Source organism: Podarcis bocagei (genome assembly GCF_964188305.1).
Source record: "Podarcis bocagei genome assembly, contig: HAP1_SCAFFOLD_44, whole genome shotgun sequence".
In the NCBI taxonomy this organism is placed as follows: domain Eukaryota; kingdom Metazoa; phylum Chordata; class Lepidosauria; order Squamata; family Lacertidae; genus Podarcis; species Podarcis bocagei.
Genome location: NW_027670336.1, coordinates 702,683 through 728,037, shown reverse-complemented (window position 1 = coordinate 728,037; position 25,355 = coordinate 702,683). Strand labels below are relative to the sequence as shown.

General features: G+C 41.2%; 1 protein-coding gene across 1 annotated transcript in view; it reads left to right on the top strand.

The window, feature by feature from the left end:
* Positions 1 to 20,134, top strand: part of LOC308579485 (uncharacterized protein) — a 49,609-nt gene extending 29,475 nt beyond the window's left edge. The window contains exon 7 of the transcript XR_014004498.1: positions 19,760 to 20,134. The gene's annotated coding sequence lies outside the window, so the exon portion shown is untranslated. The remainder of the gene's footprint in view (positions 1 to 19,759) is intronic.
* Positions 20,135 to 25,355: the final 5,221 nt, after the last annotated feature.

Genomic DNA, 25,355 nt, shown 5'->3' with positions numbered 1-25,355 from the left:
GCAGCCAGAAGGCTGTAAAAAGAGCTGTAAAAAGACTTGATAAGGCTTTAAGGGGACTGAAAAGGACGATTGTATGAAAACCTCACCCCCTTTCTTTTCGGTTGATTGCAAGAGTGTATTTTTAGAAGGGGCTGGTACAAGATACGTGGAGGAGTGGCAAGGGAGTAAGGAAGGAGATATCCAAGAAACATTCAAACTAAAACCAGCATTACTCCTCTACTTCCACCTCGGCATATTAAGCGAAGAAGTGACCATTCTTTCGTCTCCTCACGTATCAGCTGCTTTGTATTTGGAAACCTCATTTAACCCTCTCTAACTGAATAGAGCAACCGAGTAGATTAAAGGACATGGGGACTATTTAAATCAGTGTTTCCCAAACGTTTTTGGGCAACGGCACACCTGCTTACCGGAAAAAAATCTCGCGGCACACCACCATTAAAGCCCCGCCCCGTGACGTCAGCGCGCAGCGTCACGCCGGGAGGGACGCACAAAAGTGAACGTTTTTTCCCTCCCCCTTGCCGGGGTGGGAGGAGGCAGCAGAGCGAGGGCAGCTGAGGCGGCGGCGGCAGCTGAGGCGGCGGCGGCTGCGATAGCGGGCGGAGGAGGAGCCGTCGCCGGGAGTTGCTGCTGCTGCTGTTGCTGCTGCTGCCCGGACATGCCGGCCTCCTCCTCCTCCGCTGTCTCGCGCTCCTCCCTTTTGCGCGCGCTGCCCCGCCGCTCGGCACGACCACCGCGGAGCCGCCCCGGCTCGACGCGGATCCTCGCCGCCGCCGCCTCTCGCCGCCGCCTCTCGCCCGCCTCCCTCCCACGGCACACCAGCCGGTGTCTCACGGCACACTAGTGTGCCGCGGAACACCGGTTGGGAAACACTGATTTAAATCATACTCGCTCTTTGTTCATGCTATTTTGCTATAGTTTGCTATATATTTTGCTATAGTTTGTTCCTCGGAGGATCTCTTCATAATTGCTGAAATGATAGAGACTGGTTCTGCAAGGGATATCCTGACGTAGATTGAGTCTGGAAGGAGAGAGAAGATTCTAGATTCTGTCCCCAGTGGAGAAGAGTGAATACTACATTAGCCTTTTGCTTTAAGCTTTAACACTTTGAATTCACCTTTCTTACCACAACTTAATAATTTCCCTCTTCTAAGTGTTTTTTGTTGCTGTTGTGGTTGGTTTTGTTGTTGTTGTTGTTTGTTGTTGTTTTTTGAAGTTGGCAAAGGGGCATGGACTTTGGAGCCATACAAGGCCTTTGAACTTAACTAAGGAACTTTAATTGGGATGACTTTTAAATAATTTGATTTTTCTTATAAACTAAATTACGACTTTACCTCTTGGGGGCATAATCATTGTGGAAGCATTTAGTGGAATTGAGCTAGCAAGTAGCAGAAAACACCAGAACTGCTTAGAACTGTTTTGGATCGTACAGAACTACTTAACACTTCTTCTTCCACAGGAGCATTTGATAACCATGTCCTCTAGTTAAGAACATTACCCTCCCCCCCCCCGTCCTCTGTTTCTCTTTCCTTCTTTCTCCTTTCATTTATGTATATTTGGAAATTCCAGTGACAGCAACCACTTTGTGGACCCATAGAAGAAATTTAGATACAGTTTATAGATATATGATGTTTACTAGTTAGAATTGATAAGTCTGGACCCAATTCTTGGGGACAAAGACCCTTTCTCAGGTTGAAATACTGGGGGACTGCATTGGAAGGTTGAAACACTGGGGAACTACATTGAAAGGTACAGGACCTAAAAGGAGTAGGAGGGAAAGACTGTGCGCCCTTTAAGGGAGAGAGTAGGGAACAAAATCGAGAATTTTGAGAAAATAACTTAAAATGTTGGGGGAAAATGGGAAAAAGGTAGCAGGGACCCCTGGGGAAAGGAAAGTATCCAGGCAGGAGGAAATCAAAGATTTAGATATCTTGTGGTTAAAGATAAAAGAGGAATTTAAACAAAGGGAAGAACACATGGAAAATAAGTTAGGAGAGGTACAGGAGAGGATAGATAAGAAAATAGAAGGGGCTGTAGGAGAGCTCTCAAGTAAAATTCAAGATTTGACAATGAGGTCAAAATCAATGGAAGAAACAAATAGGAAAACTCAAAAGGAACTGAGGGAACAAAAGAAAGAGACAGAAAAAATAAAGGAGGAAATAAGAGAATGGAACAATAGACAAGACCAACTGTCAGATAGTCTAGCCATGGTAGAATTGCGGCAGAAACAGCTTAATTTAAAATTTAAAGGAGTTCCCGAAGAGGCAAATGAAAATGTGAGAGGAAAAATGATTAGAGAACTCTCGAAATGGTTAGACGTAGAAGAAGAGGAAGTGGCCGATAGGATAGATAAGGCATTCAGAATTAGAGGGAAAATGCAGCAAGCAAAATCAAAAAAACTGGCTGGTGACTGTTTAGTGGTCTTCAATTCAATTGAGATGAAAAATATGATTCTAAAATTGAGCTATAAAAAAAACTAATAATTGAAGGAAGACCTATTGTTATTTATAAAGAAATTCCAATCAGGCTTCTACGCAAAAGGGATGGATACAGACAAATAGCAAGTGTCTTGAGAAGGAATGCCATATCTTATAGATGGGAATTCCCAGAGGGGGTCACCTTCTATTACAAGGATAAGAGATTCAAACTGATGAGCACCCAAGAAGCTGATAAATTCCTGAGAAGATATGAGAAAGAACTTGGGAGGATAGAAGAAAGGGCAGAAGAGGGAGAGAGACTTACAGAGGAAAGGGAAAGGAAGAGAAGGAAAGAGAGGGGAAGGAGAGGGGAGAGAGAGGGAAAGAAGAGGAGGAAGTGGAAGAAGAAGAGGAGGTAGCTTTGGGAGGAGAAGGAGAGGAAGAAAATGAGAAACTACAAAGAACAGGAAAATTAGATCATAAGTTGACTCATAAGTGCAACACGAAGAAAAAATAAACATATATGGTCATGACTCTTAAAGTCTTATCTTGGAAAGTTAACGGTCTAAATGATAAATCTAAAAGGAATAAAATCTTCAAGGTCCTGACGAAAAAGAATGTTGATGTGATATGCTGTCAGGAAACACATGTGGCTAAAAAACACAAACATATCCTGATAAATAAGAAGTTGGGGTGGAATTTATTAATTCAGATGTAGACAAAAAAAGAGGAGTGGTGATATTTGCAAAAGAAAAAGGGGAGCCCAAATTAATATGCAAAGTTGAGGAAGAGAGAATTGTGGGAATACAGATCAATCATCAGGGAGAAAAACTAAATGTGGTAAATGTTTATGCCCCAAATACGAATAAGGCAGAATTTTTTAAAAAACTAGAACAAATTTTATTGGATTTAGAGCCTCATAAACTGATCCTATTAGGTGATTTAAATGGTGTGCCAATACCAGAGTTAGACAGAAGTGCAAAAAAGAAAAAATTGAACCAAGGAAAATTACCAAAAACATTCAAAAATATTGAAGAAAATTTAGATTTGACAGACATCTGGAGACATAAAAACCCACTGACAAAACAATTTACATACTTTTCAGAGCCGCATCAGAGTTGGGGTAGAATAGATCAGATTTGGTTATCAAGGGAATTAGTAGCAAGAGTTGAAAAATGTGACATACACCCCAGAACTCTTTCTGATCACAACTCAATTTTCCTGGAAATTAATTCTGGAGTCCAGAGCGTGTATAGATGGAGAATGAATGAATATCTATTTGGAAATGAGGAAGTAATTGAGAAAGCAAAAAAAACTTTAAAAGATTTTTTTGACTTAAACCTTAATAAAGAAACAAATATCGACATAGTATGGGACGCTAGTAAGGCGGTGCTAAGAGGTTTTCTAATCCAACAAAATAGTTATAGAAAAAAGATAAGAGAACAAAAGAAAGATGAAATTCTGATCAAACTAAGAGAATGTGAGAAAAAATTAATAAACCCTAATGATGAGCAGATAATTCAAACATCCAAATTTCTACAATCACAATACTCAATGCTAATTAATCAAGAAGTTGAATGGAGAATTAAATTAATGAGGCAAAAACTCTTTGAATCAGCAAATAAAACGGGGAAATTCCTGGCCTGGCAACTACGAAAAAGGAAAAAACAAAGTGTGATTAACAAGATAAAAGTTGAAGAAAGGTTTGTAGAAGATCCAAATGAAATAAAGAAAAATTTTCTAGCTTTTTTTGAAAAACTTTATCAGAAAGAAGAGGAAGACACAATAGAAATAGGAAAATATTTAGAAAATAGCAGAATAACAACTATAACGGAGGAAGAGAAAACACAATTGAATAATTGCATAACAGTAGAGGAAGTTCAGGAAGCAATAAAGAAAATGAAATTAGGGAAGGCACCGGGCCCAGATGGTCTATCGGCCAAATATTGCAAAGTCCTCGAGGAAGACTTAGCCCCAGTACTATGTGAGGTAATGAATAATATTCTACAAGGAGGGAAGATCCCAGACTCCTGGAAGGATGCTCACATAACACTGATACCTAAAGCGGACTCAGACAAATTAAATGTAAAAAATTACAGACCGATATCACTTCTTAACAACGACTATAAAATTTTTGCTGAGATAACGGCGAATAGATTTAAAAGTTATTTAAAAAGGGCAATAAACATGGATCAAGCTGGATTCCTTCCCAATAGATATCTAAAAGACAATGTTAGGCATATAATAAACATCATCGAATATCTGGAAAAGAAGAATGAAATCCCGGCAGCATTAATTTTCATCAATGCAGAAAAAGCATTTGATAACGTATCTTTCTTATTAAAGTGTTTCTTATTAAAGTGTATGGAGACTGCATGAATTGAAGGTGCTTTTTTGGAAGGAATCAAAGCAATTTATTCAAAGCAAAGAGCTAAACTGATTATTAATAACAACCTATCTGACACATTCGAAATTTCCAAGGGCACGAGACAAGGCTGCCCTTTGTCACCACTCCTATTTATAATGATATTAGAAGTAATTGCAAACAAGATAAGAGATACATCAGAGATAAGAGGAATCAGAATTGGGGTAAAAGAATTTAAACTGAAAGCATACGCAGACGACCCGGTAATTTCAGTTGAGGATCCCATACAGAGCATGGACAAAGTTCTGACAATTCTAGAGGAATTTTTGAAAGTGGCGGGCTTTAAGTTAAATAGAAACAAAACTAAAATGATGGTTAAGAACATGGGAGAAGATCTAAGGAGACAGTTAGAACATCAATCGGGAATTAAAGAAGTAAAAAATAAAATATCTAGGAGTATGGCTGACGATGAAAAGTATAAACTTAATGGCTGATAACTACACTAATACCTGGAAGGAAATACAAAAGGAACTAGACATTTGGAACAGGATTAAACTCTCCTGGTCAGGCAGAATGGCTGCGATTAAGATGTGCATACTACCGAAACTCTTATTTTTATTCCAAAATGTCCCAGTGATTAGAGGAAGTGAAATATTTAAAAATTGGCAAAAAATCTTATCCAAATTTATATGGCAAGGTAAAAGACCAAGAATTAGATTTAAATTATTAACGGATAGAAAAGATAGAGGAGGTTTCTCGGTCCCAAATCTAAGACTGTATTATGAAGCCTCGTGCCTTTGTTGGCTCAAAGAATGGGTCACCTTAAAAAACACAGATCTGTTAGACCTAGAGGGCTTCGATTTAAGATTTGGATGGCATGCTTATCTTTGGCAGAATAAGGAAAAGGTGCATAAAGGCTTCTCAAGCCACATCATCAGAGGAGCACTTTTAGAGGTGTGGGGAAAGAACAAAAGACTACTGGAAAAAAACACCCCCTGGTGGCTATCGCCTATCGATATATTAACTGTTAAAAAAATAAATATAGAAGGTGAGAGACTGACCTATGAAGATTTACTGGAAAGATCAGAAAGAGGATGGAAAATTAGACCCTATGAAGAGTTGAAGAGTAGACTGACAGGTTGGTTGCAGTACCACCAAATTAATGCACTATGGAAGGAAGACAGAAAGATTGGAATGAATGAGAAAAAATCTAAATTCCAGGTAGAAATAATAGAAAGTAAAACTAAACTGCTATCTAAAATGTATACTCAACTGTTAGATTGGGACACCAAGGATGAAGAGGTCAAAGAAGTTATGGTAAAGTGGGCCATAGATATTGGATATAATTTGGATTTTGAAAAATGGACGAAGTTGTGGACTAAAGGAATGAAATTTACAGCCTGTAAACCCTTAGAGAAAATATGGAAAAGATGATGTATCGTTGGTACATTACTCCCGTGAAACTACAAAAAATGTACAAGAACGGGGACAGTAGGTGTTGGAAATGTAAATCTAAAGAGGGAAGCTTCTATCACATGTGGTGGAAATGTGAAGAAGTTAAGAAATTTTGGGATTCCATTTATAATGAATTAAAGAAAATATTTAAATACAGTGGTGCCCCGCAAGACGAAATTTATTCGTTCCGCAAGTTTTGTCATCTAGCGAATTTTTCGTCTTGCGAATCACGAAATCCCATAGGAATGCATTGAAAATCAATTAATGCGTTCCTATGGTCAAAAAAAGTCCAAACAAAGCCAAATTTGGTAGAACAACAGTTTATTAACTGCTCTTTAAAGTCACACATACTGTAAAGAGCAGTTCAAAAATTGAAGGGAAAATAAATTAACTTTATAAACAAAACATGTCTTTGTTTTTAGACAAAGGAAACAAAGTCGCGAGACGTTTTCGTCTTGCGAAAAAAGCCCATAGGGAAATTTGTCTTGCGAGGCAAATCGAAAACGGAAAAACCTTTCGTCTAGCGAGTTTTTTGTCTTGCGAGGCATTCGTCTTGCGAGGTACCACTGTACACCTTTGTCAAAAAGCCCGAAGCTTTCCTTTTAGGAATGATAGGAGAGGAGATTAAAAAGGAGGACTATGTAATATTTCAATATGCAACTGTAGCTGCCAGGATTTTATTAGCACAAAACTGGAAAACCCCAAATATCCCGACTGTGAAGGATTGGCAAATCAAATTATTTGAGTATATGGAGTTGGCAAAAATGACGCAGAACATTAGACAGCAAAAAGGGAGAAAGTTTATTGATGAATGGTCTAGATTTATAACATATATAGAAACAAATTCTAGACATATAAAAATCACAGTAGGTGTAATATAACTCTTGCGACGCGTAGATATTTTATAATGAAAAACTGCAGATTGAATTTAATATACATATAACCCAAAACCGAGATGGAGGGAAGTCAATTGTTAATTGTTTGTAATGTTTGTGTGTTGGTTGGTTTGGGGGTTGTGATTTGGTTGATGGTCTTGTTTGTTTTTGATGTGTGACTGTTACCTCATTCTTTCTTTTTATGTTGTTGTTTGTTTGTTTGTTTGTTTGTTTGTTTTTCCCCTGTCATCGTCTGGCAATGAAAAATGAATATTTTTTTATTTTTTTTAAAAAAGTAAAGTTTAAGGTCTGGCAGGGCAAATCCACCTCTTTCCTTTGCATCAGTTAGTATTTTAAATTTTATTCTGGGCTTCTTGCCCTGCCAGACAAATCTAGAAATATCTTTCTGCCACTTCTTGAAACAGTCCATCCTGTCCAAGATTTGCAATGACTGAAACAAAAATAACATTTTTGGCAATACATTCATCTTTATAGCTGCAATTCGACCCAACAAGGAAAGCTTCAAATTTGACCATATTTCCAAATCTTTTTTCACTTCTGCCCAACATTTCTCATAGTTGTCTTTAAATAAATTTAAATTCATAGCAGTCATATTAACCCCCAGATATTTTACTTTCTTAACTAATGTTAAACCTGTCTCCTTCTGAAACCTCTCTTTCTCAATTGGTGTAAAATTTTTCTCAAGCACTTTAGTTTTTGACTTGTTCAACTTAAATCCTGCCACATGACCAAATTCTTGAATCAATTCTAATACTCTTTTCTTACTAGATTCTGGCTCCTGTAACGTCAAAACTAGTTCATCTGCAAAAGCTTTCCGTTTGTATTGTTTGGCTCCGACCTGAATACCTTTAATCAGACGGTCCCTTCTAATCATATTCAACAAAACCTCCAGGACCGAAATAAAAAGCAATGGGGAAATCGGGCAGCCTTGTCGTGTCCCTTTCTCTATCTTAAATTCCTCTGTCATCACATTGTTAACTATTAACTTAGCCTTTTGTTCTGAGTAAATTGCACTTATACCATTTTCAAACCCTTGGCCTACCCCCATTCCCTGAAGATTTTTCTTCATAAAATTCCAAGAAATATTATCAAAGGCTTTTTCCGCATCTATAAAAATTAGAACTGCTTTGGTATTGATGTTCACTTGCAGCTTCTCCAAAATGTTAATTATATTCCTCGTATTGTCAGACAAATGTCTACCTGGGAGAAAGCCAGCTTGGTCTTTATGTATCTCTTCAACTAATACCTTTTTTAATCTGTTAGCCAAAATATCAGCAAAAAAATTGTAATCCACATTAAGCAGGGATATGGGGCGGTAGTTCTTGAGTTGTGTTCTTTTCAGACTCAGTTTTCGGTATAAGTGTGGTGTAAGCTTCCTTCCACGACTCTGGTGCCTTTTTCCCCTCCAAAATTTCATTACAGACCTCCTTTAGTGGCTGAATTAACCAATCGTTCAAAGATCTATAGTATTTGGAGGTTAAACCATCCGGCCCTGGAGATTTACCCAACTGCATATTCTGAATGGCACCTTCAACCTCCTGTTCTGTAATTTTGTGGTTCAACATTATCTTATTTTCTTGAGAGATTTTTTGTAATCCATTTATTCTTAAAAATTGTTCTAATTCAGTCTCTTTCTGTGACCCTTGTGTATATAGTTGTTTAAAATATCTCTGGAAGCACTTTCTGATCTCCAGTGGATTCTGTATGTTCTTTCCTTCCACATCCAAATTTGTGATAGTGTTTAGTTTTTGTCTTTTTTTCATCTGCCAAGCTAGCAGTTTCCTGCATTTATTAGCCAATTCAAATGTCTTTTGTCTCATCTGCTTAATTTTCCATTCTACTTCCTGATTTATCATTTTCATATATTGTACTTGATATAACTTTATTTCTCTCAGAATCTCTTGCGACTTTGGTTTCGCTCTTAATTTCTTCTCTCCTTTTATTTTTTCCAGGATTTTATCTTTTTTCTCATTTTGACTTCTCTTCTTTATTGCGTTCTGTTGAATCAGAAACCCTCTCATGACCGATTTGCTTGCATCCCAGATTACTCTTTTTTTAACTGTAGTATTCAAATTTATCTCAAAATAGTCTCTCAAGATTTTTTGGGCCTTCTTAGTAACCTCTTTTTCTCTAAATAAGGTGCCATTCATCCTCCATCTGAAGGAACCGATTGGTGTTAGTTTCAACTCCATCTTCACCGCATTATGTTCGGAGGAAGTTTTTGGGCAAATTTCCACTTTTCGAGTCTTAGGTGCCAATCCTCTAGTTATCCATATTTGGTCAATTCTTGTCCATGTCATTTTGGCTTCAGAGAAGAATGTTCCCTCTCTTCCAAGGGGGTTCTTAGTTCTCCAGATGTCAATCAAGTCCATATTGTCAGTCAATTCAAAAAACGTTTTTGGTAGTCTGCCATCTTTAGTTACAACCTGTCTCTGCGACTTGTCCATATTTGTAGATACCACTCCATTCATATCTCCCATCATAATAATGTTGTAGTCCATATAGTCTAACAATGTCTCATGCAATTTCTTGAAGAATTCAGATTTCCCCTCATTTGGTGCATAAACTCCTACAATCAAAAATTTTCCTCCTTGTGATTGAATCTCAATGGCCACAAATCTTCCTTGTTCATCTTTAAAAACAAATTTCGGTGATAGGCTCTCTTTGGCATAAATAACATCTCTCTTTTTAACCTTGTCTGATGAGATAAACTCTTGGCCCAATCTTTTATTAATCAATACTTTCCTGTGTAGCCTTACCACATGTGTTTTCTGTAAACAAATTAAGTCCAATTGTTCCTTTTTCAATAAATGAAAGATTTTCTTCCTCTTCTCCGGGGAATTAAATCCATGAATGTTCCAACTTAATAATTGCAGAGACATGGTGTGGTTATTCTATTCTCCTCCAACTGCTCCCAAAAGTTCTTCTTTTTCTGACGGTGGTATCACTTTTTTTGTTTGTCCAATCCCAAAAATGGTGGTACTATGTCTAATGCTCCTGATCTTAAGGCTCTTAACTCTTCTAGAACTTCTTTTTGCAGGTCTTCTTCGTGGTCTCTCAAAAATCTTCCCTTGTCTTCCACTGATCTTATTTTGAACTTTTTCCCTTTAAAGGTAAAAGATAGTCCCTGGGGGAATTCCCACCTAAAAACAATTCCGTTTCTTCTCAGTACGGCCACCAGATCTCCATAGTTGGTTCTAAGATCCAATAGATGTTTCGGAATATCCTTAAAAATCTCCACTCTCGATTCGTTAATTTCCAAATTCTTCTGGAAGTGCGCACTCAGTATTTTGTCTCTCTCTTCTTTCGTTTGAAGGGTAACCAAACAGTCTCTCACCCTGTTTTTTCTCCCTCCTCTTCCAAGTCTGAACGCACTTACTATCTTAAAAGTCTTGCTCCACCTCCAAATTCCAAAATTTTCCAAATTCCTGCGTAAGGTAGTCACTTAAGTTATCTTTTTCAAGTTCCGGTACTGCCCTGATCCTCAGATTGGTCTGTTTCTCCCTCAGTTCAATCATAGACAGAAGTCACTGGTGAACCCCAATCGGTTTTATTTCTTCCTCTACAGCCACTGCTTTTTCTTTTGCTTCCTCAGCTATTTTTCGATTAGACGCAGATTCTTCCAGCATTTTTTCAATAGATTCTGTATTGGAATTCACTTTCTGTCCCAGATTATTAATGCTGGCAGTATTCCGGTCTATTTTAGTTGATTGTTCAGTAACTTGTTTGCTTAGGCCTTCCAATTTTTCATAAATTTTATTTAACACAGAAGTAAAATCCCCTTCTGAAGCCATTCCTTTTGACCCAGCTTGTGCAAAGTCTTCCCCCTGTGTCAGGAGGGCCGGGAACAGATGATCTACGTTGCTGGGAAACTGCGCTGGGCTGCTGCACTCTAGCCTTGCCCGATCTTGTTGTCCTATCAGTGATCACACTTTTGTCTATGATTCAAGGTTGATCCCACGGTCAATTCTTAACGTGGAAAATCCCCAGAGTCAAGAATGGAAAAATCCCCCAGCTGGGTCTATGTGGGTCAATAGTGGTCTATGCTTTACACTTAGCGAGAAGGTCAAATAATGAGTGAAACATGCAGTTTGTTTTGTTTCTGCCTTTTTTGTGTGTTCCCAGGTGTCAAAGCTAGCTCTCGTCTGGTTTCACACCTCCATCATATTACAGCAGCAACAATCCCTGGTGAATCCCTGTAGGGCTTTCATATTGACCATGTCACCTTGTAGTGGCACAGGTTTGGACATTTCTTGAGAGAGATGTCTTTGCCTTGGCCTTTCTATGGGATTTTTATTATAATAGGCTCTGGTCTTCCACTCTACGGAAGTTGCTCAGTTGTTCCTATGGGACCAAAAAGCTAATTGCAGCCTGGATACACTTGCCCAATTCCAACGGAGTCCAATTAAAATTTATATAGCCCCATGGCTCGCCGATGTGGAGTTCCGGTCCCATTTGGTGGCGGCGGTCGGCCTGGGCCTTGTACGCATCCTTGGCCTGGTGCAGTTGCTCCGTCAATAGTTGGTGCTGAGACTGGAGCTCCTGGAGCCAATCTGTCACCCTCAGGACTGCAGATGCTGGCAGCACGTCCGGGAACAAATGCGGATGATAACCGTACATGGCCTGAAACAGGATCTGCTCGGTGGAGGCGTTCACCGCGTTGTTGTAAGCGAATTCCTCCAATGCCAAGTGGTCGACCCAGTCTGGAGGTACTCCAGGTTCCGGTGGTCGGTTCTCACATCCACCAGGTGTCTTGCCCCCTCAAGATGATTGCCCCAGACCTCAAAGGCCACCTTGATGGCCAGTAGTTCCCGCTCCCACACGGTATAGTTACACTCTGCCAGAAGAAGCTGGCAGGAATAGTAGGCGCAGAGTAACAGCAGTGCATCAGGACCGTGCTGCTGGGACAAGACGGCACCAAGAGCCGTACTGGAGGTGTCGGTCTCCACCACGAAGGGACAAGAGGGATTAGGATGCTGTAAAAGCGGCGCCCTCTGGAGACAGGCTTTCAACCCCTGAAACGCCACTTCTGCCTCCTTGTCCCAGGAGAATGGTGTCTTGGGGCACAGCAGTCGGGTCAGCGGGGTGGCGCGGTGAGCATAGTCCACAATGAAGGTCCAGTTATAGTTGGCAAACCCCAGGAACCGCTGTAGGTCCTTGTGCTTCTGGGGTGCCGCCCACTCCTGAACTGCTGCCACCTTCCCGGGATCCATCTGCACCCCATCAGGGGGAGAGTTGGTGACCGAGGAAGTCCACCGACCCCTGGTGGAACTTTCACTTGCTGAGCTTAGCATACAGGCATTGCTCTCGCAAGCGCTGCAACATGGACCGGACATGACCCTCGTGGCAAGTTGGGTCGTGGGAGTAAATCAGAATGTCATCTATTTTTTTTAAATGATATTTATTAAAAATTTTAAGATTAGAAAGAAACAAAGAAAACAAGAAGGAAAAGACAAGTAACATTTAAACAATACAAATGCATAAAAAAATCAAAGTCAAAAAGAAAACAAAACACATAATACATCAAAATAAAAAATAAAAAATAAACAAAAAATTTAAAAACAGATCCAATATTCACAAATCATTAACTGTCATTACCTTATTTCATCGACCTTCTCATACCTCCCTTTTTTGTATTCTAGTTATTAATTATCTCAGCAAATCCTTTCCATCTTTCATAATATTCTGTCATTAAATTACCTTAATCTATTTTAACCTTATCTTACCATAAAAAGCCCTAAAACATAAAACTTAAATCTTGTTTATACCAAATTCTCTTAACCATGACATATTCTTACATAATTCTTTTTAACATTTCTGCTAAAGCCAAATAATTTCATTCCAACATTTTTCTAATACTCTTTACTTTTACAAGATTTTCCTAAATAAATTGTTTAAAACTTTCTTCCAATCTTCATCCAACGTCTCTTCCTCCTGGTCTCGGGTTTTGTCAGTCCTTTCTATCCCGTCCATCTAGTCCATCAACCTGGTAACCTTATGTCCGAGGCCCTTAGATCTCATCCATGTCCCTTCCGCAGATCTTCATATTTATACCTGTACTTTACTTTGTCTTCTGCTCCTTTCACTCGGGGAGACTCCAGCTTGACAATATTTTTGTCCCTTCTCGACAGATCAGCCCCTTTTCCATAGTCAACACTGAACTCCATGTGGTATTTAAAAGCATATTTCAAGGTCCCTTCAAAGTTAAGTGCCCTCACAACTCCGATCTCCTCCCGGCCCAAAGCCAGACTTAAAAGGTCAAAACATCCCTGCATAGGGGGATCTATCCAACCCCCCATCTCCAAGCCAAACAAAACTCTGTCTCTCCAAATCTGACTTTTTCCAGGTTCATTTGTCAAGTCCAACAACTCATGTTTCTGCTGGGCCACAGTTCCCTCCATCTCTGCCTCACAAGGTCCAGCAACAACCTCCTCCCTCATCTGATCTGTCAGAGCACACTCCTGGATTAATTCCTGAGTGGGTTCTATATAGGTACCCACTACCTGTCCAAAATTTCCGATCCCAACAGTCATCAAATCCATCTTCTTATGTAACTGTTCCAATAAAGCACTTGTCTTGCAAAAGGCAAGCACCAGAGCCTCCGAGTACATTCTTGTTCAAGGTCAGAGTCTGATTCCATGATCTTAATCTATTGCAGCTGCAAAGCTCCCCAGTTCGGATTTAATAACAGTTTCACAAGCTCCCTCTAGGGGAAAAAGCTTCTATTTGTATCCATCTCTCTCTTTCTTTTTTTAAAAAAGCAGATCTAACAACAAAGTTTCCTTTTTCAGATATTTTGTCAATATTTTGTTCCTTTTAGATGCGAAGGGGAACAATGGAATCAATATGTTTCTCTTCCACTCATCCCCGGCTCGGATCCTAATCAAATTGTAGACTCCCCGAAGGTGCAGCTTGGTGAACATCTGCGCCCCTTGCACCCGCTCCAGCAACTCTGCAATAAGGGGCAAGTCTGGGATGGTAATCTTATCTAGGGCCCGGTAATCATGGCAGGGACGAAGCTCCCCACACTTCTTAATGAAGAGTACTGGAGCGGCGGTGGGCGTGGTAGAGGGCCGAATGAACCCGCACTCCAGGTTCTTGCGACGGAAGTCCTGCAAGGCTTAGTGCTCTGGCTCCATAAGACAGTACAGGCGGCTCACAGGCAGGGTCACTCCGGGCTGGAGGTCTATGCCGCAGTCAAAAACCAATGAGGCGGCAGCTGGTCTGCCCCCTGTTCCTCAAACACTTCTTGGTAGTCCAGGTAAACAGCGGGGAGTGTTGACGCAGCTTCCCCCGTGGGGGCAGCCACTAGCATCTCAGACCGAGCATGGGGACACGGGTCTGGGAAGCGCACAGTCTGATTGACCCAGTCGATCTGAAGATTGTGAGACTCCAGCCAGTCCATCCCGAGCACCAGGGGAAACCGGGGCATGGTGGCAATGTCCAAGGTGCGCACCTCCCGGTGCTGCTGGTGACACAGGACCAAGGGCTGAGTCTCCTGAGTAACGGCCCCTGAGCGCAGGAGCTGTCCGTCAATTGCCTCCACATGTACCAGTTGTGACTTGTCCTGGAGTGGCACCTGATGATGGGCGGCGAAGGCAGAGTCCATATAGGAGCAGGTTGCCCCTGAATCTACCAGAGCGTGGGTGAGAATCCAGGGCCCACCAGGGGGATATAGACACACCAGAACTATGAGGTGTTGTAATTCCAACGGTGAGGGCCCATCATGCGATGTTTGGGACCCCAGGTAGCCTGGGCCATCGGCTATTGGGGTTGGCCATTTTCCTGTGGCTGGAGTTTTCTCAGGACAAGATTGGGCATAGTGTCCACTCCCGCCACAGTAGAGACACAGGTTCCCCGCCAGATGCCGAGTCTTCTCTGAGGGAGAGAGGCAAGGCCGCGCTGCCCCAAGCTGCATTGGCTCCTCCAGTGACTTGGCTGTGGCCGTGGAACTGCTGGGAAGGACCGGAGCCGGGAGTGCTGGAAGCCCTGAGCCTGGCGACGGTCCTCCAACTGATCGTCTATCTGCAGGCTCCGTTGAATAAGGGTGTCCAGCGTGGCAATCCATCATGGCCAGCTGGTCCAGTATCTCATCTGAAAGCCCCTCAAGATACTGGTCCTGAAGGGCGGAGTCATTCCAGAACAAGTCCTGTGCCAACAGCCAAAATTCTGTGGTGTAGGCGGCTTCACTCATAGCTCCAAACTCACTTCCCATCAGAGAATTCATATGGGGGGGGGGGAAACCCTATCAGTGCATGGAATGTGGAAAGAGCTTCAGTCAGAGCTCCTCTCTCACTTCCCATCAAAAAAAACCATACAGGTGAGAAACCATATCAGTGCTTTGAATGTGGAAAGAGCTTTAGTAAGAGCTCCTATCTCACTTACCATAAGAGAATTCACAAAGGGGAGAAACCCTAACAGTGTGTGGAATGTGGAAAGAGCTTCAGTCGCAGCCAGAGTCTCACTTCCCATCAAAGAATTCGCAAAGGGGAGAAACCCTTTCAGTGTGCGGAATATGGAAAGAGCTTCACTGATAGCTCCTCTCTCACTTTCCATCAAAGAATTCATACAGGGGAGAAACCCTATTAGTGTGTGGAATGTGGAAAGAACTTCAATCAGAAATACAGTCTCTCTCCCCCCCCCATAGATATTTATTGAAATTTCAAAATATTACAAAATACAAAAAAAAGAAAAAGAGAAAAGTACAAATTAAAAATGGTTAAAAACAATTCCATCTTACTTTACTTAACTTTCATTTGCTTATTTCCCGGACTTCCTCACCCCTCCCTTTCCTGTATACCAATTCAGTTTGTTATTTCAGCAAATCCTTCCCCACTTTATTTATTCTAATCTTTCATTACATTACCTTACTCTATTTTCCTCATTATCTTATAAAAAACCTTAACCTATATCTTATTTTTAGTAATAGATAGGTAGCCGTGTTGGTCTGCCATAGTCAAAATAAAAAAAAATTCTTCCAGTAGCACCTTAAAGACCAACTAAGTTAGTTCTTGGTATGAGCTTTCGTGTGCATGCACGTGTGTATCTGAAGAAGCATGCACACGAAAGCTCATACCAAGAACTAACTTAGTTGGTCTTTAAGGTGCTACTGGAAGAAAATTTTTTTATTTTATTTTTAGTAACTTCTCTTAACCGTTATATTCTTTCCTAATCCCTTAAACTTTTATACCAAAGCCAAGCAATTTCATTTCAAACATCCTTCTAATATTCATCATTTATGTAAAACAGTCCTGGTAACAAAATGAAAAAGAAAAAATCATCATCCAGCGTCCCTTCCTCCTGGTCCCGGGTTTGTCAGTCCATTTATCCCATTAAACTGGCACATTAACCTGGTAATCTTATATCCAAGGCTCTTAAATCTCTTCCATGTCCCTTCCACAATTTTTCTTCATATTTTCTTTTCACTCGTGTGATCTCCAATTTAATAGTGCTTTTGCCCCTTTTCAACCAATCAGTCCCTTTTCCACAGTCCAGACTGAGCTCCATGTAGTACTTAAAAGCATATTTCAAAATCCCTCCAAACTTTGGAACCCCATATCTCCAAACCTCTCACGGCCCATTACCAGACTTCGAAAGTCCATATATCCCTGCTCAGGGGGGTCCATCCAACCCCCCATTTCCAATCCAGTCCAAACTTCATCTTTCCGAGTCTGATTTTTTCGAGAATCTGTTGCCAAATCCAAAGACTCATATTCCTGCAGGGCCGCAACCTCCATCTCTGGCTCCATTTCTGACTCCCAAAGTTCAGCAGAATCCTCTTCTTTCATCTGTTCTGTCAAGACACACTCCTGGTTTGATTCCTGGGTAAGCTCCATACTTTTTTCTACTGCCTGTCCAAAATTTCCCACTGTCTGCTTAAGATTCCCAACCAAGTCAGTCATCAAATTCATTCCCTCATGTAATTCTTCCAATAGAGCATTTGTTTTGTAAAAAGCGCATAACAACATTTCTGAATGCATTGTCCTCCAAGGTCACCAGTCAATTCCCATGGGTTGAACTATAGCGGCTGGAAAATCCCTAGAGTTAGTTACAGTTTCACCATCTTCCCCTGGGGGAAAACTTCTGTTGCAAATCCAACCCCAAATTTTTTCCTTTTAGATACTTTGTCAATCGTTGTTATTTTTAAACTGCAAAAGGAAGCAGTGGAATCACAATGTTTCTCTTCTTTTAACTATCTGTCAAACAGCTTCTGTCCTGGTCAATGAGCTTCTAACGTCAGTCCTGACAATCCGCTCCCTGGGTCAGGACGGTGGAAAATTACTTTGTTTTAAACTTACTTCTGCAGGTTAAAACAGTCCCCTCCAAAAAAAGCTCCCCCTTCTCCTCCTGCTGCCGAAGGGGGGTGTACTATTTTAGATGATGAAATCCACTCCTTTAATAGTGATTTTCAAGGCTCTAGTTTACTTTGTCTTTGCTTTGTTCAATCTACAAGGAAACAGAAGGCTGACTTCCTGTTTAGACCAGTACCAAATTGTAATAAATTTTTGAGTCCAATTCCTTTATTTTCCCAGTTCCTTAAATTATAGTCCAATTTTCCAAGTTTAGGTACTCACGGTGGTTATTTTTAGAATCCAAATTGTCCCAAGAAGAAGGTAGTGCTCTCCGGCAACAGCTATGCGGCTTCGCTCCACGGAAAGAGCGGTTGACTCTCAGCACCGCGCCACTTCCCCCTCTTCGCTTCGGAGCCTGTTAGTGGGTTCCTTTGCGGGTTGGGGGGGCGCTAATGGTGCCCGCCGAGTCCCATGGTCACAGGCTTCATCCGCCTGTGATTTTTAAGGGGTCCCCGCTTTGCCGTAGCAGAAAGGACCCATTTCGCGCGGAGCTAGTCCCTCCGATTCAGAGGGAGTCCGCCATTGCCAATGGCGCCACCCCGGAAGTCCCAGAAATACAGTCTCACTTCTCATAAAAGAATCCATACAAAAGTCAGAAAAACCATTATACAGCTTTTGGATCCTGGCAAATCCGCATCTTTATAACCAGGCCTTTAGCTGAATGACATCTACTGCCCTTTTAATATGTGGGTTTTTTTGTGTATTTATGTTTTGTTTTTATGTTGTAACATTCCTGAGACCTGTGGCTGTAGGGAATAGGTGCCAATTATTAAAGGCCTGGGGGTCTTTGCCCCCCCCCACTAAAATATTTGAGGAGAACCTCCGGTTGGCCGCCTGATTTATGGCGGACGGGAGCTCTTTGGCCTGAAAGAGCCCCGGCGCTTTGAAGATTGGGGTGAATGTGAGAGTGTCGCGGAACCCCGAAAAATACCTCAGATTGAGCATTCTGAGAACCTGGTGTTCCGGCGGGTACCCTTAGCAACTCCCCTGCTCCCCAGTAAGCGCTAGTAAGAACTCTGAGAGCGAGCGGGATAAGCAGTTACCGCTGACCGAAGCCGTAACTTTAAAAAACTTGCTAAAAACTTTCAAGGAAATTTTCCAAGCCCCTCTTTCTGCAGGGGGGAGGGCGGAGAATTTTACTGAATTGGGACCCTGCATGAGATAGATTTGACAGAGAATAGACTCTTGCTTTCTGGAAGCGGACCTCCCAGTGAGGAAAGGCTAGACTCCATTATTATGTCACAAAGGGAGAGGATACTTTCAACTTTTGTTTTCCTCTTTGGGGATTACAAAGTAACTGCAGTTGTCTGAACTCACTGAAACATTGTACAGTGTATCTTTTACACTCCTGGAATTGGTTACAAGAGTTCAAATCAATTTTGGATGGTTTTCAAGAAGAGTAAAAAGAATAAGACTTTGAAAGGGGGGAGCTGCTAAGCTGCCTGTTGCTGTCTGTGTACTAAAAACCTGTGGACTGAGTCTAGGTGAGCGGACCTTGAAACTGTGGAATAGTTATGGCTAATGGTGTAGGTAAGCCTGAGAAAAGCAAGCCTAAAGACAGAAGAGGCTCTAAAGCACTAACTTTTGAAGAGTTGGTGATGCAAATGTTGACTGAAATAAAACAGATGGAAGAGGAACCCAACAGAGCATACAGGAGCTTAAACAAGAATTTGTATATTTGAAAAAAGAAATTCAAGAAGTCAAGGCAGAAGTTACAGGTCACAAGACAAAATTGTCGGAATTGGAAAGTCCCTGAGAGTCCCTGATGTGGAGAGGACCCAACAGGAAGCACTTAAGGCAATTGCTTTTTTGCCTGGAAGAATGCGGGACCAGAAAGAGGAGGAGACACAAGAAGGTTGGAAGAAATTTAAAGAATATTTAGCTAAATATTGTTATATATGGTAATGAGAAGTCACTTGGAAGTAACAAATAGGCTTAGGACTAAAATATGAACGTGTTGTAAAATATGAAGTTTTAGAATACTAATAAAAGAGATGAGGGTAGTAAATAGGAGATAATTTTATCAGAAATATGATTTTGGAGAACTGTTACAAGGTGATACAATGAAATTCAGTTGGGGGGACTCGATGAAGTCAGTTAACAATGTAAGGTAAATTGGGTTTTGAAATTAATAATTGTTTCTATGTTTTTCTTTTGTATTCTAATGTGTTCTCTTTTGTTGTGTGTTGTGTTGTGTAATGTCATTTCTTCGTAGAAATTTGGAAAATCAATAAAAAAAATTTGGGGGGGGGGGAAATTGAGGAGGCCACCCCCCAGGTTTTGTGTTGTTTTTTTTTAAATGCAACCTTTTATTCTTCCACAACTTGCCATACAATTTCTCTTTCAATTTGCCCTCTTAAAAAATTAAAAAATAAACGCACAAAGGTCATTAGAAGAACAAAATACAAGAAAATACAAACGTGGACAGGTCCCATCTTTGCAGGACAAACACAAAAGTTGCTTTAAAGCAAGTTTCCCAAACCTGGGTCCCCAACAGCTCCCGGACTACAGTTCCCATCATCCCTCCTCATTGGTCCTGCTTGCTAGGGATGATGGGAGTTGTAGCCCAAAAACAGCTGGAGACCCAAGTTTGCTTTAAAGGAAAAGTAGGCTGGTCCTGTGACACCCTCAGTTGGCTAACTGGAATTTGTAGATTGCAAAACTGAAATTTGATCGGCACTTCAACCTCTAGGGAGCTTCTAGGTGCTTTCTGCACCACCTAGAGTACCCACAGAATTGTGGCTTCTACTGGGAACACACATAGGAGAACAAATGAAAGACAAACACAAGAGGCAGGAAAAAACCTGGAAAGGGCCATACCAAATGGACATCCGGTGTGAAGAGGTCACTTTCCCCACTGCTGAACAATGCCACAGGTAGAGGAGATGGAATGCTAGAAGTGTCTCCGGGGCAAGGGGAGCTGCTGGGAAAGTGAACTACGGGCTCAAAGTATTACTTTTTTTAAAAATTGCTGCCATTATAGGCATTGCCATTCAAATGGCATGCATGCATCATGTGATTGATAGTGCAAGGCGGGCCTTACCTGGCCCCCCACCAATATTTTATTCGAGTCGGCACCACTGGGTCGAGTGGTTTCCCAATTAAAAAAATACATAAATCTCCTTCCTTTGCACATGTTCCAGCTTGTCAATATCCTCATTTATTCTTTTTAAAATTTATTTGCACTTCTTCTGAAAATTTTACAAAAGAAACATGCAGGATGAAAGCATGGCTTTCTCACAAACAAATCAAGCTAGAGAAATCTCTCCATTTTTATTCTTTTCTTTTTTTGGATGGAGTTACAAACTTTGTTGAATAAGGAACTGCTTTGGAGGTAGTGCATCTCAATTTCAGTAAGACTTTTGACAAAGTCCTCTGTGATGTTTATGTGAGGAAGCTGGTAAAATGTGGGCTGAATGGGGTACCTGTTAGGTGGATTTGACTGACCGAACCCAAAGAGGACTCCTTCATGGTTCCTCCTCATCCTGGGGAAAAGTGACCAGAGGAGTGCTGCAGGGTTCTGTCCTGGGCCCGTTGTTGTTCAACGTCTTGATAAATGACATGGATGAAGGAACTGAGGGGATGCTCATCACATTTGCAGACAACACCAAACTGATCATAATGGCGTCCTCTCTCTTCTTCAGCAACAGACAGGGAGACAAAGAACAGTGCAAAAGCACAGCAGAGCAGAAGAGATAAGACTGACTTCCGTTCTTACACTTTCCAAGCCCAGGAAAGTAAACAGGGGCATGTGACATACTAGCCACATATCCAGCAATGGGAGGAGTGAATTGCTAACACACCACACATGATTTTAGGTGATAGAAGTAAAAAAGCCCTTTTTGCTTATGAGGTACCCAAGAGCCCATACAGAGTCCTTTTGTAGGTTCTCTATCGGTAGAAGAAAATAGCAGAGACCAACCAGAGAATATTGAGAAGCAGAGCAGCTAGTAAGCCTGATCTTTATTAACTGTTGTAAGAGGGTGCTCCCCCACACGCAGGAGAGAGGAGGAGGACCCCGAGCCATGCATGCAAGCCCTTATACAGTGGTGCCTCGCAAGACGAAATTAATTCGTTCCGCAAGTCTCTTCGTCTTGCAGTTTTTTCGTCTTGCGATGCACGGTTTCCCATAGGAATGCATTGAAAATCAATTAATGCGTTCCTAGGGAAACCGCCTTCAGACCAGGTCCGGGGACACTCTGTCCCCGGACCTCTTCTGAAGGCTGGGGGGGGGGGACAAGGGCTTTTCTTCCCACCCCCAGCATTTAAAAAAACCCTGGGACAGCGGAGGACTTCTCCGCTGTCCGGGGCGATTAAAAAGCCCCTGGGAAGGCAGGCAGGGGGGGACAAAGACTTTTGCCCCCCGCCAACCTTCAGAAGAGGTCCTGGACCTCTTCTGAAGGCGGGCAGGGGGCGAAAGTCTTTGCTCCCCCCGCCTGCCTTCAAAAGCCCTCCGGGACAGGCAGGCAGGGGGGAGCAAAGACTTTCGCCCCCCGCCTGCCTTCAGAAGGTGTTCCCTCCCCCCCCGCCCGGCTTCGGAGCACCGGGAGAAGCGATCTCCCCGCAGCCCCTTGCTTCAAAAGAGAAGACCCGCTGTCCCCGGGGCAAGCTTTGTTTTGCGAAGCAAGCCCATAGGGAAATTCGTCTTGCGAGGCAACTCGAAAATGAGAAAACCTTTCGTTTTGCGAGTTTTTCGTCTCGCGAGGCGTTCGTCTTGCGGGGTACCACTGTATAGACATTTTAAATTGTCCGCCCCGGAGTCCAAGACCTCCCCTAGAAACATCATACATACATCATAGAAGGGGTGTAGCCCAAGGACACCCCCCCGATACATCATTCCTACATCACAGAAAAGGCTGTCTACAACAGAAATCAGAGTGTGTTGTTTTTACCTTGTGTGCCAGGTCACTTGACTGGATTACCTGGGGAGCCTGGCCATTCTTTTGTAATGATAGTACTTAATTCCTGAGCCAGGTCACAGGCTCACCCTATTCACACCTTAAATGTGCTCTTATGGCAGGATTTGCAAGGACAGAGACAATGGGGTGGTTTCTGCATTTCCTTCGACCTTGTAGAGAAATATTGGAGGTGACTGAAAGAGTCAACATGACTTTAGGACTTTTCCTCTGCGTTTTGTACATGTGGTTTATATATTTCTATATGTGTTTGCTTGGTACAATGGGGTCACAAAGAGGTGGACACGACTAAACGACTAAACAACAACAACATATATATATATATATATATATATATATATATATATATATATATGCTTTCGTAGATTTTCACGGGTACAGGAATGCAGGTTTTGGTGTCTTCGGGTATCTTCCCGTGTAAGAGTTGGGGTGTCTAGGCGATGTGAGATGACGAGTGAGACCTCGTCGAAACGTCGCCTAGACACCCCAACTCTTACACGGGAAGATACCCGAAGACACCAAAACCTGCATATATATATATATATATATATATATATATATATATATATATGAATGAGACCTAAAAATTATTATAACAATTCCCCCCTTTTTAATGTTTAATGTACCCTGAAGCTTTTTCTTGGTGAAGTGAATTTCAAACCATTTAAAAATGGATAGAGAAGCTTGGCACAATGCAGAGTGCCAGGCAGAACAAGGAAATGTGTGGTCATAAATTGATCTAAATACTGGACAGTGCAATAGCCTGATCTATTAGAAAGCTTAAAATGCATGAGAATCCTCCATTGGGGTGTAGGCAATAAGACACTATATATTGAACATAAAAGCTATTATACACAAAAAATGGGTCCCCCCTTTGTGGAAATAACATACTGTCAGACACATGTTAGCATTCCTACATAATATCACCCAACACCCAACATACTAATTACCATAAATCTCAGTTGCATATCTTGAGGCAATTGTGATCTTTTACATATCTTTTCAATCCTGGGGCCCAGAGTCTTGAGGCTTAAAAGGTGAGAGAATGTGCTTGCAATTCAACTCCCCCCCCCCCTTTGTCAGCCCCCTCCCTGTCAGTCTATATCCTTTGGAAAGAGATAGCTGTGGCCACTCTGGTGTCATTTGTTGTTGTTGCTGAAGGTAATAAATAGTCTTGTGGTCACAAGGAATTGGGCTGCAGGTTTTCCATCGTTGGGTCTGCGTTGACATCTGTAGAAGAGATATCCTGTAAGCGGGAGGGTGGGGCAGGACTTTTGGGACGTAAAGACACAGTTATAAAGGTAAGAGGTAAAAGCCAAAAAGGGGAGAATCTCCTGGAGTTTTCTTGGGAAGCCGCGAACAATAAAAATATTGGCGAGTTAAGCATTTTATTCATTTCAATATTATTATCACATTTCCATATAATTACGACTGTTATTATATGCTAAAAATACAAAAAAGAAAAAATATAAAAGGAAAACAAAAGTAAAAAAGATAGATTACCAGCTAAACAATTTTTTCCAGACAAAAAATAAATGGACTTGACAGAACAACAGCGGGTTGTTGTTGTTTTTTAATAATATTATTAAATAATACAAAGATATTATCAAAACCACACAGATTGTTACTGGACTGGAACTTTAAGGACTAGGAGGTGAAGGAGGTGATGGTGAAATGGGCACACAATTGTGGCTATCCAATGAAGATGGAAAATGGGGGAAATTATGAAAAATTATGCCATCTGATTTTTAGATGGTACCTGACCCCATCCAAATCAGTCAAAATAAATAAATATCAGCAATAAATGTTGGAGATGCAGACAAAATGAGGGAACCTTATTCCACATGTGGTGGACATGTCCCCAAAGGTAAAATAAAATAAAATAAAGTAAATGCTATTTATTTAAAAGAAAACCAAAGATTTCCTAATTGATATTCTAACAATAAGCATACCAAATGAAAATAAAAGTGTGTTTCTTTACACGACAACAGCACCTAGGATGTTAATAGCAAAATACTGGAAAATGAGTTAATATCAACAAAAGATGAATGGCAATTAAAGTTGTGCTTGTACCTTGAACTAGCCACAATGCCAGAACTTCCAAGAGACTGAGATCTACTCCCAGTAATAAAAATCCTGCCAGTGATCTACCCATTGTCTTCGCCCAGAGTTCTTGAGCTTTTCTCAGGGAGCAGTGACCAGAGTTGTGGATCGACCACTAGATCATTTAACAAATTAAAATTATAAAAACAATTGTGCTATAAAAGTACATACCATATATGAAGTATCAAGATAATAGAACTTATAGCATAGTGGTTTCTTCCATGAACAACAAGTCTTACAATGTATATAGACAGGCGCAGCATTGATTTTAGTTACAGGTGACAGCAATCTGCAGCTGCAAGGTTTTCTTCTTTAAGTGACCCCTATAAAAAAAAAATGTAAAACAAACTTTATCCATACACAGGTTTGTTAATTTGTTAAAATATGTTGAATTACAACATTATATTCATTTATATTACTTAGAATATGTACAACTGATGAAGCCCATGAGAGCGAAACAAGGCATTATTCCGGAAATCCTTGTCAAGACTGTGGAACTGTAATAGGCTCCAATTTGGACTTTATGAACGTATGTGGAACAGAAACTAGCAGACATTTGGCCTTTCGAATGAACTGATTTACTGGGGACTTCCGTCTATATTATTGCAATTTTTGTGTTGTTTAAGTGCAAGATAAACCTTTGATATTGTGATAAGAATGTATAGAAGAGTATTGTTTATGTGAATTCACAGCCGGTTACGTCTTGTGTGTTTGTCAATTCCGGGAACAGCATTCCTGACCCAGATGTTTACAGGAAGTCCCTCAGATGATTCCCCTTTCAAACGGGATACGTGAACCTAGGCCAGTAGGGTCCTCCTCTCTGGCAGACAGAGAACCCCTTCCTCAAAGCCCCT